Consider the following 12,511-nt stretch of genomic DNA (forward strand, 5'->3'; position numbering starts at 1 on the left):
CAGATTAAGCAGTAAAATTAATCCAATCAATACAGGATTAATCCCAACAACTGGACAGACAAGAAGTCTTTAGAGGGCAGAGAAAGTAACTACAAACCTCCATTACCAGCTGTGGGAAGATCATTCATCAAAGATCATTAAATACATCTGCTCAAACTAGCAGAACAAGGAAGGAAAAAATATGAGTAAGCAACAGAAAAAGAGAAAAGAAATGACAATTGACAGCTTCTTTCAAGGAAGTGAAAAGAGAGCAAATGAAATAGAAATAGAAGAAGAGGAAGTAGTTCCAGCAAACTGGACACAGGCTTTAGAAGATCTCAAAATTCAATTAACTCAATAACTTAAAATTCAATTAACTCAAGAACTTCGGGAACTCAAAAAGCAATCAAGAGAGGCAAGAGAGGCTGAAAACAATTTGAAAAAGGAAATACATGAACTAAAACAAGAAAATTAAGTCTTAAAAGCCAGAATTGGCCAGCTTGAAAATGAAGCAAAGAAAGCAAAAGATGATCTACAAAGAAAATCAGACCAGAAGGAGAAGGAAAACCAAAAAGCCAGGGATGAAATTCAGTCTTTAAAAAGCAGAACTCAACAACTAGAAGCAAATAACTTCAAAAGGCAGCAAGAATATATTAAACAAAATTAAAAAATGAAAAATTTGAGGAGGATACGAAATACCTCATTGATTCAACCAAAGATCTGGAGAAGAGAGTTAGAAGAGACAACTCAAGAATTATTGGCTTACCAGAACATCATGAGAAAAGAAAACGTATAGATAGCATCTTACAAGAAATTATCAGAGAAAATTGCCCAGAAATTCTCAAACAAGAGGAAAAAGTGGAAATTGAATCAATCCACAGAAAACCTCCTACATTTAATCCACAACTGAAAACTTCCAGGAATATTATAGCCAAATTCAAAAAGTACCAGACCAAGGAAAAAATATTACAAGCTGCTAAAAAGAAGTCATTCAAATATCAGGGAACAACAGTTAGGATAACACAGGATCTGGCTGCATCTACATTGAAAGACTGGAAGGCATGGAACACAATATTCCAGAAAGCAAGAGAACTCGGTCTACAACCAAGAATCAACTATCCAGCAAAACTAACTATATTTTTGCAGGAGAAAGTATGGTCATTCAATAAAATTGAGGACTTCCAAACATTCATCAAGAAAAAAACCATACTTAAACGGAGAGTTTGCTGCCCAAACTGGGAACTCAAGAGAATCAACGTAAGGTAATTAAGAGAATGGGGGGGGGGGGGAGAGAAAAAAATTCTTTTCTTTAAGGGACCCAACAAGTTCAATCAATTTGTATCCCAGAAGAAAAGAAGATATTGGCAAATATTAAAAATTGTTATTACCAATAGGGTAACTAGAAGAACTTTACATAGAGGGAACAGGGACAAACTGTATAGGATGAAATGTCAAGCAATAGATAGATAGATAGATAGATAGATAGATAGATAGATAGATAGATATAGATATAGATATAGATATATAGATATAGTTATAGTTATACATATACATATACATATACATATACATATGTATAAATATATACAAAACTAGGGGAAAGAAGGTAATAATAAGAAAAATAGGAAAACAAAAAGGAATAAATTTATATTCCATAAAAAATGCATGCGACCAACAGGGAAAAATAACAATACACTGTAAGGGTAAAGAGGTTAGAGAGAGGAAATATTCAATATTTAAGTGCATTGAAATCAACTTAAAGAGGGAAGAACAATCATATCCATTGAGGCAGAGAATTGATTCATGCCCTATAGAGAAGTAGAAGGGTAACAAACGGACTGGTGGGGAGGGAAGCAATACTAGGGAGTGAGAGGGCTTAGGGTGGGGCAAAGCATAGCTTTAAAGAACAATAAGAGGGGAATAAGATGGGAGGGGGAAGAAAGGGAAGTACAACAAGGGAGAGGATTATAGGAACTGATTAAAAACAAAACACTGGTATAGAAGGAAACAGTGAAAGAAGAAAGGACAGGACTAGGAGAGAGAATCAAAATGTCTGGGATTACACAGTTGATAATTATAACTCTGAATGTGAATGGGATGAACTCACCCATAAAATGGAAGCAAATAGCAGAGTGGGTTAGAAACCAAAATCCTGCCATATGTTGTCTACAAGAAACACACATGAGACAGACAGACAGACATAGAGTGAAAATGAGAGGATGGAGCAAAATCTAATGGACTTCAAATGAGAAAAAGAAGGCAGGGGTTGCTATCATGAACTCTAACAGAGCCAAAGTAAAAATAGATAAGGTTAAAAGAGATAGGGAAGGTAACTACATCCTAATAAAAGGCAATATAAACAATGAAGAAATATCAGTACTCAATATGTATGCACAAAACGGTATAGCTTCCAAATTTCTAAAGGAGAAGCTAGTGGAGCTCAAGGATGAAATAGATTGCAAAACCATACTAGTGGGAGACCTCAACCTTCCCCTATCAGATCTAGATAAATCAAACCAAAAAATAAATAAGAAAGAGATAAGAGGGGTGAATGAAACCCTAGAAAAATTAGAGATAATAGATATATGGAAAAAAATAAATAGGGACAAAAAGGAATACACCTTCTTTTCAGCAGCACATGGAACAATCACAAAGATAGACCATGTAATAGGGCATAGAAACATGGCAAACAAATGCAAAAAAGAAAAAATAATAAATGTAACCTTCTCAGATCATAATACAATAAAAATAGTTATTAGTAAGAATACATGGAGAGGCAAACCAAAAAAAAATTGGAATTTAAATAATATGATTCTCCAAAATAATTTAGTGAAAGAACAAATCATATAAACAATTAATAATTTCATTGAAGATAATGAAAATGATGAGACATCTTACCCAAACCTATGGGATGCAGCCAAAGCAGTTCTAAGGGGAAAATTTCTATCACTGAGTGCATATATTAACAAATTAGGGAGGGCAGAGGTTAATGAATTGGGCATGCAACTTAAAAAACTAGAAAATGAACAAATTAAAAATCCTCAGATGAAAACTAAATTAGATATACTAAAAATCAAAGGAAAAATTAATAAAATCAAAAGTAAAAGAACTATTGAATTAATAAGTAAGACTAGAAGCTGGTATTTTGAAAAAATAGATAAAATAGACAAAGTACTGGTAAATCTAATAAAAAAAAAGGAAAGAAGAAAACCAAATTGACAGTATCAAAGATAAAAAGGGAGACCTCACCTCTAATGAAGAGGAAATTAAGGCAATCATTAAAAACTATTTTGCCCAATTATATGGCGATAAATATAGCAATGTAGATGATATGGATGAATATTTACAAAAATATAAATTGCCTAGATTAACAGCAGAAGAAATAGAATTCTTAAACAATCTAATATCAAAAAAAGAAATTGAATAAGCCATCAAAGAACTCCCTAAGAAAAAATCCCTAGGGCCTGATGGATTCACAACTGAATTCTACCAAACATTCAAAGAACAATTAATCCCAATACTATATAAACTATTTGATATAATAAGCAAAGAAGGAATCCTACCAAATTCCTTTTCTGACACAAATATGGTACTGACTCCAAAGCCAGGGAGATCAAAAACAGAGAAAGAAAATTACAGACCAATCTCCTTAATGAACATAGATGCAAAAATCTTAAATAGAATACTAGCAAAAAGACTCCAGCAAGTGAACAAGAGGGTTATCCATCATGATCAGGTGGGATTTTTACCAGGAATGCAAGGATGGTTCAACATTAGGAAAACCATTCACATAATTGACCATATCAACAAGCAAACCAACAAAAACCACATGATTATCCCAATAGATGCTGAAAAGGCCTTTGACAAAATACAACACCCATTCCTACTGAAAACACTAGAAAGTATAGGAATAGAAGGTCCTTTCCTAAAAATAATAAACAGTATATATCTGAAACCATCAATAAGCATCATATGCAATGGGGATAAATTAGAAGCCTTTCCAATAAGATCAGGTGTGAAACAAGGATGCCCATTATCACCTCTATTATTTAACTTTGTACTAGAAACACTAGCAGTAGCAATTAGAGAAGAAAAAGAAATTGAAAGTATTAAAATAGGCAATGAGGAAACAAAGCTATCACTCTTTGCAGATGATATGATGGTCTACTTAAAAAATCCTAGAGAATCAACTAAAAAGCTAGTAGAAATAATCAACAACTTCAGCAAAGTTGCAAGATACAAAATAAATGCACATAAATCATCAGAATTTCTATATATTTCCAACACATCACAGCGGCAAGAGGTAGAAAGAGAAACACCATTTAAAATCACCCTAGACAATATAAAATACTTAGCAATCTATCTACCAAAACAAACACAGGAATTATACAAAAACAACTACAAAACACTTTCCAAACAATTAAAAGGAGATCTAAACAATTGGAAAAACATTTATTGTTCATAGATAAGACGAGCTAACATAATAAAAATGACCATTCTACCCATATTAATTTATTTATTTAGTGCCATACCTATCAAACTACCAAAAAACTTTTTTACTGAATTAGAAAAAACTATAACAAAGTTTATTTGGAATAACAAAAGATCAAGAATATCAAGGGAGATAATAAAAAAACATGAAGGAAGGTGGCCTAGCAGTACCAGATAATAAGCTATACTATAAAGCAGCAGTCATCAAAACAATATGGTACTGGCTAAGAGACAGAAGAGAGGATCAGTGGAATTGACTTGGGGTAAGTGACATCAGCAAAGCAGTGTATGATAAACCCAAAGAGCCCAACTTTTGGGACAAAAATCCACTATTTGACAAAAACTGCTGGGAAAATTGGAAAACAATATGGGAGAGATTAGGTTTAGATCAACATCTCACACCCTACACCAAGATGAATTCAGAATGGGTAAAAGACTTAAATATAAAGAAGGAAACTATAAGTAAATTAAATGAACACAGAATAGTATACTTGTCAGATCTCTGGGAAAGGAAAGATTTTAAAACTAAGCAAGAGTTAGAAAAAATTACAAAATGTAAAATAAATACTTTTGATTATATTAAATTAAAAAGGTTTCGTACAAACAAAAACAATACAACCAAAATCAGAAGGGAAACAACAAATTGGGAAAAAATTCTTTATAACAAAAAATTCTGACAGAGGTCTAATTACTCAAATATACAAGGAACTAAATCAATTGTATAAAAAAAAATCAAGCCATTCCCCAACTGATAAATGGGCAAGGGACACGATTAGACAATTTTCAGATAAAGAAATCAAAAGTATCAATAAGCACATGAGAAAGTGTTCTAAATCTCTAATAATTAAAGAAATGCAAATCAAAACAATTCTGAGGTATCACCTCACACATAGAAGATTGGCTAAAATGATAGAAGGGGAGAGTGATGAATGTTGGAGGGGATGTGGCCAAATTGGGACATTAATGCACTGCTGATGGAGTTGTGAACTGATCCAACCATTCTGGATGGCAATTTGGAATTATGCCCAAAGAGCAATAAAAGAATGCCTGCCCTTTGATCCAGCCATACCAATGCTGGGATTGTACCCCAAGGTACAATAGATAAGCAGACTTGTACAAAAATATTTATAGCTGGGCTCTTTGTGGTGGCAAAAAACTGGAAAGCGAGGGTATGCCCTTCAATTGGGGAATGGCTGAACAAATTGTGGTATATGTTTGTGATGGAATACTATTGTGCTCAAAGGAATAATAAACTGGAGGAATTCCATATGAACTGGAAATACCTCCAGAAATTGAGTGAAAGGAGCAGACCAGAAGAAAGTTGTACACGGAGACTGATACACTGTGGTAAAATAGAGTGTAATGGACATCTGTACTAGCAGCAATGCAATGACCCAAGACAATTCTGAGGGAATTATGGAAAAGAACGATACCCACATTCAGAGGAAGAACTACAGAAGAAAAACAACTGCTTGAATACTTGGGTTGATGATGACATGATTGGGGATTTAGACCCGAAAGGACCACACCAATGCAACTATCAATAATATGTAAATAAGTCTTGATTGATGACACATGTTAAAACTAGTGGAAATGTGAGTTAGCTATGGGGAAGGGGGGCGTTTACGGGGCTAAAGGGGAAAGTAAAACCATGAATCATGTAACCATGGAAAATTTTTCTAAAAATAAAAAAAAATGTAATTAAAAAAAGGAAAAGAAAAGCAGTCTGATCCCTAGATATGTTCTCTCTTCTCATGTGGTATCCTCTAAAACTTTTTGGGGGCCTCTCCCGTAGCTAGATCTTCCTTGTCTAGAAGTTTCCAGGCTGGAAGCTTCCAATTTTCCTAGTCAATTGTTACCTCCCTGCCTGTGACTCCTAGAATGAGAAATCAGACTTCTTTGAGCAAGATGCCTCTTTTACTTATAAAATACCTGAATGTCTTTGAATTCAGAGATTCTCTGATGCCCAAAATTCATTATCTTGATCCCCAAACCTGCCCTTCTGATTTCTCACCCTCTCTTGTCCCACATTCCCAGCTTCTGTGTGAATTTAACATAAACTTGTACCCCTTTTTCCTTTTTATTTTTTTAAACCCTTATCTTCCTTCTTCAAGTCAATACTGAGTATTGGCTCCAAGGCAGAAGAGTGGTAAGGGTAGGCAATGGGGGTCAAGTGACTTGCCCAGGGTCACACAGCTGGGAAGTTCTTGAGGCCAGATTTGAACCTAGGACCTCCCGTCTCTAGGCCTGGCTCTGAATCCACTGAGCTACCCAGCTGCCCCAACCCTCTTTCCTTTTTAAAAGAAAAGCTTTGAAAAATTCATTTCCATCTCACATCTACCTTTTGATTATAAGTTTAAGAAAAATCCCTGAGACTTGTGTATACAAAGAGAATGCCTAGAGGTTTCCTGATGTCCAGGAAGAGGCATGCCTCTTGTCCCACATGATTCCTGGCCTCAAGAAGACTGACCTCTGACCCTGACTGAGGTCAAGTCTGTCCACCTAGCCAGTGAACATAGGGTTAGCTAGGTGATCAGCCATGTGATTATGTGCCTTTTCTCTCTCCAACCTGCTTTCACTATTTAATAAATAATTACAAATTAATGTAATTACTTCCTAATTGGCTTCCCTGACTCCCTTCTTTACCCCCTCCAATTTATCACTATATAATTGCCAATGTGATATCCTACATTACGAGTTGGACCGTGTCAACATCCTTCCTCAATAAACTCTGGAGCCTTATAATATAATTCATAATCTGATAACAATAAATCTCTTTCCTTTACATTTTTTTAAATTAATTCCTTTGATATTCTTGATCTTTTGTTTTTCTAAATGAACTTTTAAATTATTTTTTCTAGTTCAATAAAATTTTTTTGGTAATTTAATTGGGATGGCATTGAATAAGTTGATTAGTTTAGATAGGGTTATCATTTTAGCAATATTGACTCTGCATATTGTAATGGAATACTCCTGTGCCATAAGAAATGACAAACAAGTTAATTTTGGAAAAATGTGGAAACACATGAAATTATGAAGAGTGAGATGAACAGAACCAAGCAAACATTAAATATCATCAGAAAATTATTTGAAGAATGATTTGTGTATGCCTACCTCCAGAGAAAGAATGCATAGAACTAACAGAACTCATAGAACTAAACAGAAAAAAGACATAGTTTTATATGTAATCTATATTTATTGAATGATGCCTTCTCTAAGAGGAGGAGGGGTGGGAGAGGAGTTAACTGGATATTTTCATGTAACAAAAGAAATAAAATTTAAATTTAAAATGCCCAAAAAAATAAATTTTGGTGCCTCCCTTGTTTAGGATCAAATGCAGGCTCTTCTGTTTGGCATTTTAAATCCTTCATAAATTGTTGCCAACCTTAGTTACTAACTTCATTATACAATACTATCCTTCAAATACTCTACAGTCTAACTGGTCATCTTGTTGTCCTTCACACTTGATAATCCATCCTCGTGCCTTTTCCATTCCTCAAAAGCATACACTACTCAATTCTGCCAAAAGAATCAATGGTTTTCTTCAAAACTCAGCTAAAATGTCATCTTCCAAATGAGATCTTTGCTTATTCTTCCCAGATGCTAACACTAGCTCTACTCTGTATCTCATATTTTGCACAAACTTTTATTTGTAAATTCCCTCCCCCAATACAGTATAGTCTCCTTGAGAGCAAAGATCATTTCATTTTACTCTTTGAATCTTTATTGAGTAGCATAGTGCCTGGCACATAGTAGATTATTAATATATGTTTGATTCTTAAACCAATCAAACTCTCTTGAAATGCAGAACCAAGATTCATAAACTATCAAAGATTCTACTCTTATGTTATGACCTCAAAACCAGCATCACCTGGAGTCCCCTGGGAATTCTGGTGGTATCCCTGATTGAATTTCTTCCATGATCTTTCCCAGCCCCAGTGTAACTTGGAGGATAGGGAGTATGACCTATATGGAGGTATCCGTATGAAGGCACAGGCTAAGATAGGGTAATAACAGACTCTTTCTTTGTCATCCCTTGACTTTTTTCCCCTTGGGCACCTCCGGTTAAGATAAATGGACTTCCCTTTTTCAGGGCACACAGTAAATAAAAGGGTCTATTGCATTCAGAACTGACTGGCTCATCTAATAGCACCTACTATCTTCCAGGTACTCTATGCTAAATCCTGGGGATATTAAAAGAGGCAAAAGACAGTCCCTGCTCTCTAAAAACTTATTATCTAATGAGGGAGACAACATGCAAATAAATATATACAGAGCAAGCTATATACGAGATAAATAGGAAATAATCAACAGAGGGAAGGCACCGTAATTAAGAAGAGTTGGGGAAGGCTTCCTCTAAAACAATGATGGCGAACCTTTTAGAAACAGCATGCTATGGCCATACCTCCCCCCCCTCAATGCCAGGCACACCTCACCCCCCCTTACACCACACAGGAGAGGGAGAAAGCTCTCCCTTTAGGCTGCTTGGTGGAGGGGTTGGTGAAGTGAGGAATATTCTCAGAGAGTGTAGGGAGGAAGAGTAACCCAAGTCCTTCACCCCATTCCAGCTCTGCCTCTTTTGAGCAGCCCACCTTACTCCAGACAGGAGAAAAAGAAAAAACTCCCATTGAGTTTCTAGGCAAGTGATGGGGGAAATGTTCTCAGCACAGGTGAGGGGGGAGGGGAGTGACCCAAGCACTCTGTTCCCCTCCAGCTCTGCCACCTCTGAGCTACCCACCTTACTGGTAACCTGTGTGCTCCCATTCTACTGTTGGGCATAGGAGTGCATGATTTGAAAAAATGTCATCAGGTGGAATTGCTTTGTCAGCTCCAGGAAGGGATTGGGAAGAGGGGAGGGAAAGAACATGAGTCATGTAACCATAGAAAAATACTTTTTTAAAAATCAATAAATAAAAATTTTAAAGGAGGAGAGTAGGGAAGAGCTCCACCCAAGTCCCTCTGCCTCTCTACTAACAAACTTGGGGGGAGGGGTTGTGCCTACAGAGAGCACCCTTTCGGCCATCTTTGGCATATATGCCATAGGTTCACCATCACTGCTATAAAAGGTGAGATTTGAGTTGGAACTTAAAGTTAGAGAGTTCAGTAGGCTGATCAGAGGAGGGAAAGCATTCTAGACTTGGAGAACAACCAGAAAGAATACCTAATTGGGAGATGGAGGGTCTTGTTTAGGGAAGAGCCAGGAAATCAGTGTCACTGAATCAAATAGTTTGGATCTCCTGATTTAAAGCTTGATTTTTATTTTGTTACTCTTAATATTTAGCTTTTTTGAGAGTTATCAAAAATATAGAACTTTTTAAAGGCAATTTGGGGACTATTATATAGAGCCTTAAAATCTGAGCTTATGAGTTCAGATTTTATTCTGTAATCAAAAGAGAACCATTAGAAAGTTTTCAAGGTAGGGAAAAGGGTAATGAAAAGTAATGTTTCAAGGACATTGAATTGGTTATGGGATAATGTATGAACTGATTAAAAAAGTAGCAATCTTGGAGAAGAGAAATCAGTTATGAAGCTTGTAAGGATGAGATTTTTGCAAGTGGGATGGGGCAAAAGGAGCCAGAAGAAGGCAGTTGGTGACAGTTACGGACAGTTGAGACCAGAGAGAATTCTGGGAATTTCTCCAAGGAAGAAGGGGAGGAGAGGAGCTTCGGGTGGAGGACTGTGAGGAGAGAGGAGGAGTACATCCCAACTCGGATCCAGTCCTGAGGACTTCCTGAGGATCTTTCTCTGGAAATTGAAACCCTGATTTCCTGATCAAAGCTATTCCTTCACATCTCACCCATGAAGACTTCAAAAATAGAGTTAGCTAAGTTTTTGGACTCCATTTTGGGAGCAATTCCTTAGTCTCCTTCACCCATTATCCAACCTTGCTGAGAGACCCTTTCAGTAAAAAAAACTTATAACTATAGAAAAGGATAGAAACAGAAAAATAGAAATAGAAACAGAAGGAGAAGGGACGGTGGGGAGAAGCTTAGGCGTGGGAGCCATTAAGGTTCCCACCTTAGTGATGAACTTCATAACAATAGCGAAGAGGGCACCCCAAAATCCCTCTGCCATTTGCTTCTTCAAAAGTTGAGAAAGGATGGTATCCAGAACACTAGGATAAGCATCCCCTTTTGTTGAAGAGATTTAAACAAAACTATTATAGTTGAAGGAATAAGAATTGATAAAATCTTCAAGGAAGAAAGTGAAGAAAGGTAATCTCATATATATGAGAATACATATATATATACATATATATATATATATATATATATATATATATAGAGAGAGAGAGAGAGAGAGAGAGAGAGAGAGAGAGATATTAAAAAACAGAATGATTGTAGTTAGGGTAAAGTGGGGAAAAAAGAGATGAAAATTAATAGGAAAGGTAGAAAACCAAGATTCTGCTGCCTTATTTGCAGGAGAGGAGACGGTGCTTTAGGAAAGGAAAGATGGTAAGCAAACTGGCAGCAGTATTTTTTTGGACCAGATGACCTCTAAGGTCCCTTTCAGATCTACATCTGTGCGTCTATGATCCTAAAACTATGGCAGAAATGAGGAGAACAATACTAACTAAGAAGACAGAGTAGATTCCACCAGAGGTTTTTCCCTATTAGAGAAATTCTGTATGTAATTAAAGGCAGAAAGGATAGGTCATCAGACCAGGAAAGACTGAAGATGGTAGTGGAAACAGAAAAGGTAATATGGCTTCTTCAAAAGTTGAGAAAGGATGGTATCCAGAACACTAGGATAAGCACTAAATTTGGAGAGAAAGGGTTCCTCATCCTGAGATTAGCAGGAAAGATGAGAAGACAGAGGCAGAAATTGAGACTTTCAAGCAAAGACAAGGATATTTGGAGGAGTTCAAATGAGTCATAATAAAATAAGAAGTAAGAGAGTTTAGGAGGGAGGAAATTGGAGTCTCTTGTGAAAAAAGATGGTATAAAAGCAGCCTCTGTAGGAACAAAATGTGCTAGAGGATCCATTCACACAAAGATACCATCTTGTATCTCTTCTCCCTTTCACAGTCAAACTCTGAGAAAGGAAATGTCTTCACTCATGTCCTCCATTTCCTATCCTTTAGCTCAATTCTCAAAACCTTACGTGGTATCTGACCTCATCACTTAAATAAAACTGTTCTCTTCACAGTTATCAGTGATCTAAGAATTGCCAAATTTGATAAGTTTGTCTCAGTTCTTATCCTACTTAACTTCTCTGCAGCATTTGAAATTGTTTTACCACCATCTTCTTCTTACCCTTGCCTCTCTGGGTTTTTGTGACACTGATCTTCATTGGTTCTCGTTCCACCTGTGTCCTCTTCTCAGTCTCCTTTGCTAAATCACCTTCATCCCATGCCTTTATGAATGAGTATATCCTTCCATCATGGTCTCCTCTTTTTTCTCTATACTATTTCTTTGGGTAATCTCATCTGCTGCAATGCATTCAGCTATCAACTCTGTGAAGACATCTCCCAATCACAGGATTTTTCTTGGCTCTAGTCCTACATCACAATTGTCTATTAGACTCTCCAAAGGAATATCCCATAGGCATTTCAAATTCAACATGTCCAAAACAGAAGCCATCATCTTTCCTCAAAAATGCTTCCCCATTCTAAAATTCCCTACTTTTGTTGAAGGCAATTCTATTGTCCCAGGCGCCTTGGTTTATTATATCAGGATCATTTCCAGCTTTTCACTTTCTTTCACTCCCACCACCCCAATCCATTCATTTGTCAGAATTCATTAAATATGACTTCCTCATATCTTTCTTTTCTTTCCCCTTCTATAACCACTGCTCTGGTGCAGGGCCTCACCATCTCCAGACTATTACTATAACCTTCACCTTGCCTGGTGTTTCTCCTCTATAGCCCATCCTCCACAGAGCAGCAAAACTGATATCCTAAAGTTCATGTCTGATCACCTTATGATATGATTTCCTTGAACAAGAAACTGTAGTGGCTCCCTCACAACTCTAGAATAAATTATGAACTCTATTTAACTTGCTAAATAAAGTCTTTCAAAATCAGGCTGAATTTTCCAAT

At 36.3% G+C, this 12,511-nt stretch overlaps 1 pseudogene; it reads right to left on the bottom strand.

Annotated features, from left to right (window-relative positions):
* Nucleotides 1-12,511, bottom strand: part of LOC123254111 — an 88,696-nt pseudogene that overhangs the window by 31,961 nt on the left and 44,224 nt on the right.

Source organism: Gracilinanus agilis, chromosome 1, assembly GCF_016433145.1.
Source record: "Gracilinanus agilis isolate LMUSP501 chromosome 1, AgileGrace, whole genome shotgun sequence".
Classification (NCBI taxonomy): Eukaryota; Metazoa; Chordata; class Mammalia; order Didelphimorphia; family Didelphidae; genus Gracilinanus; species Gracilinanus agilis.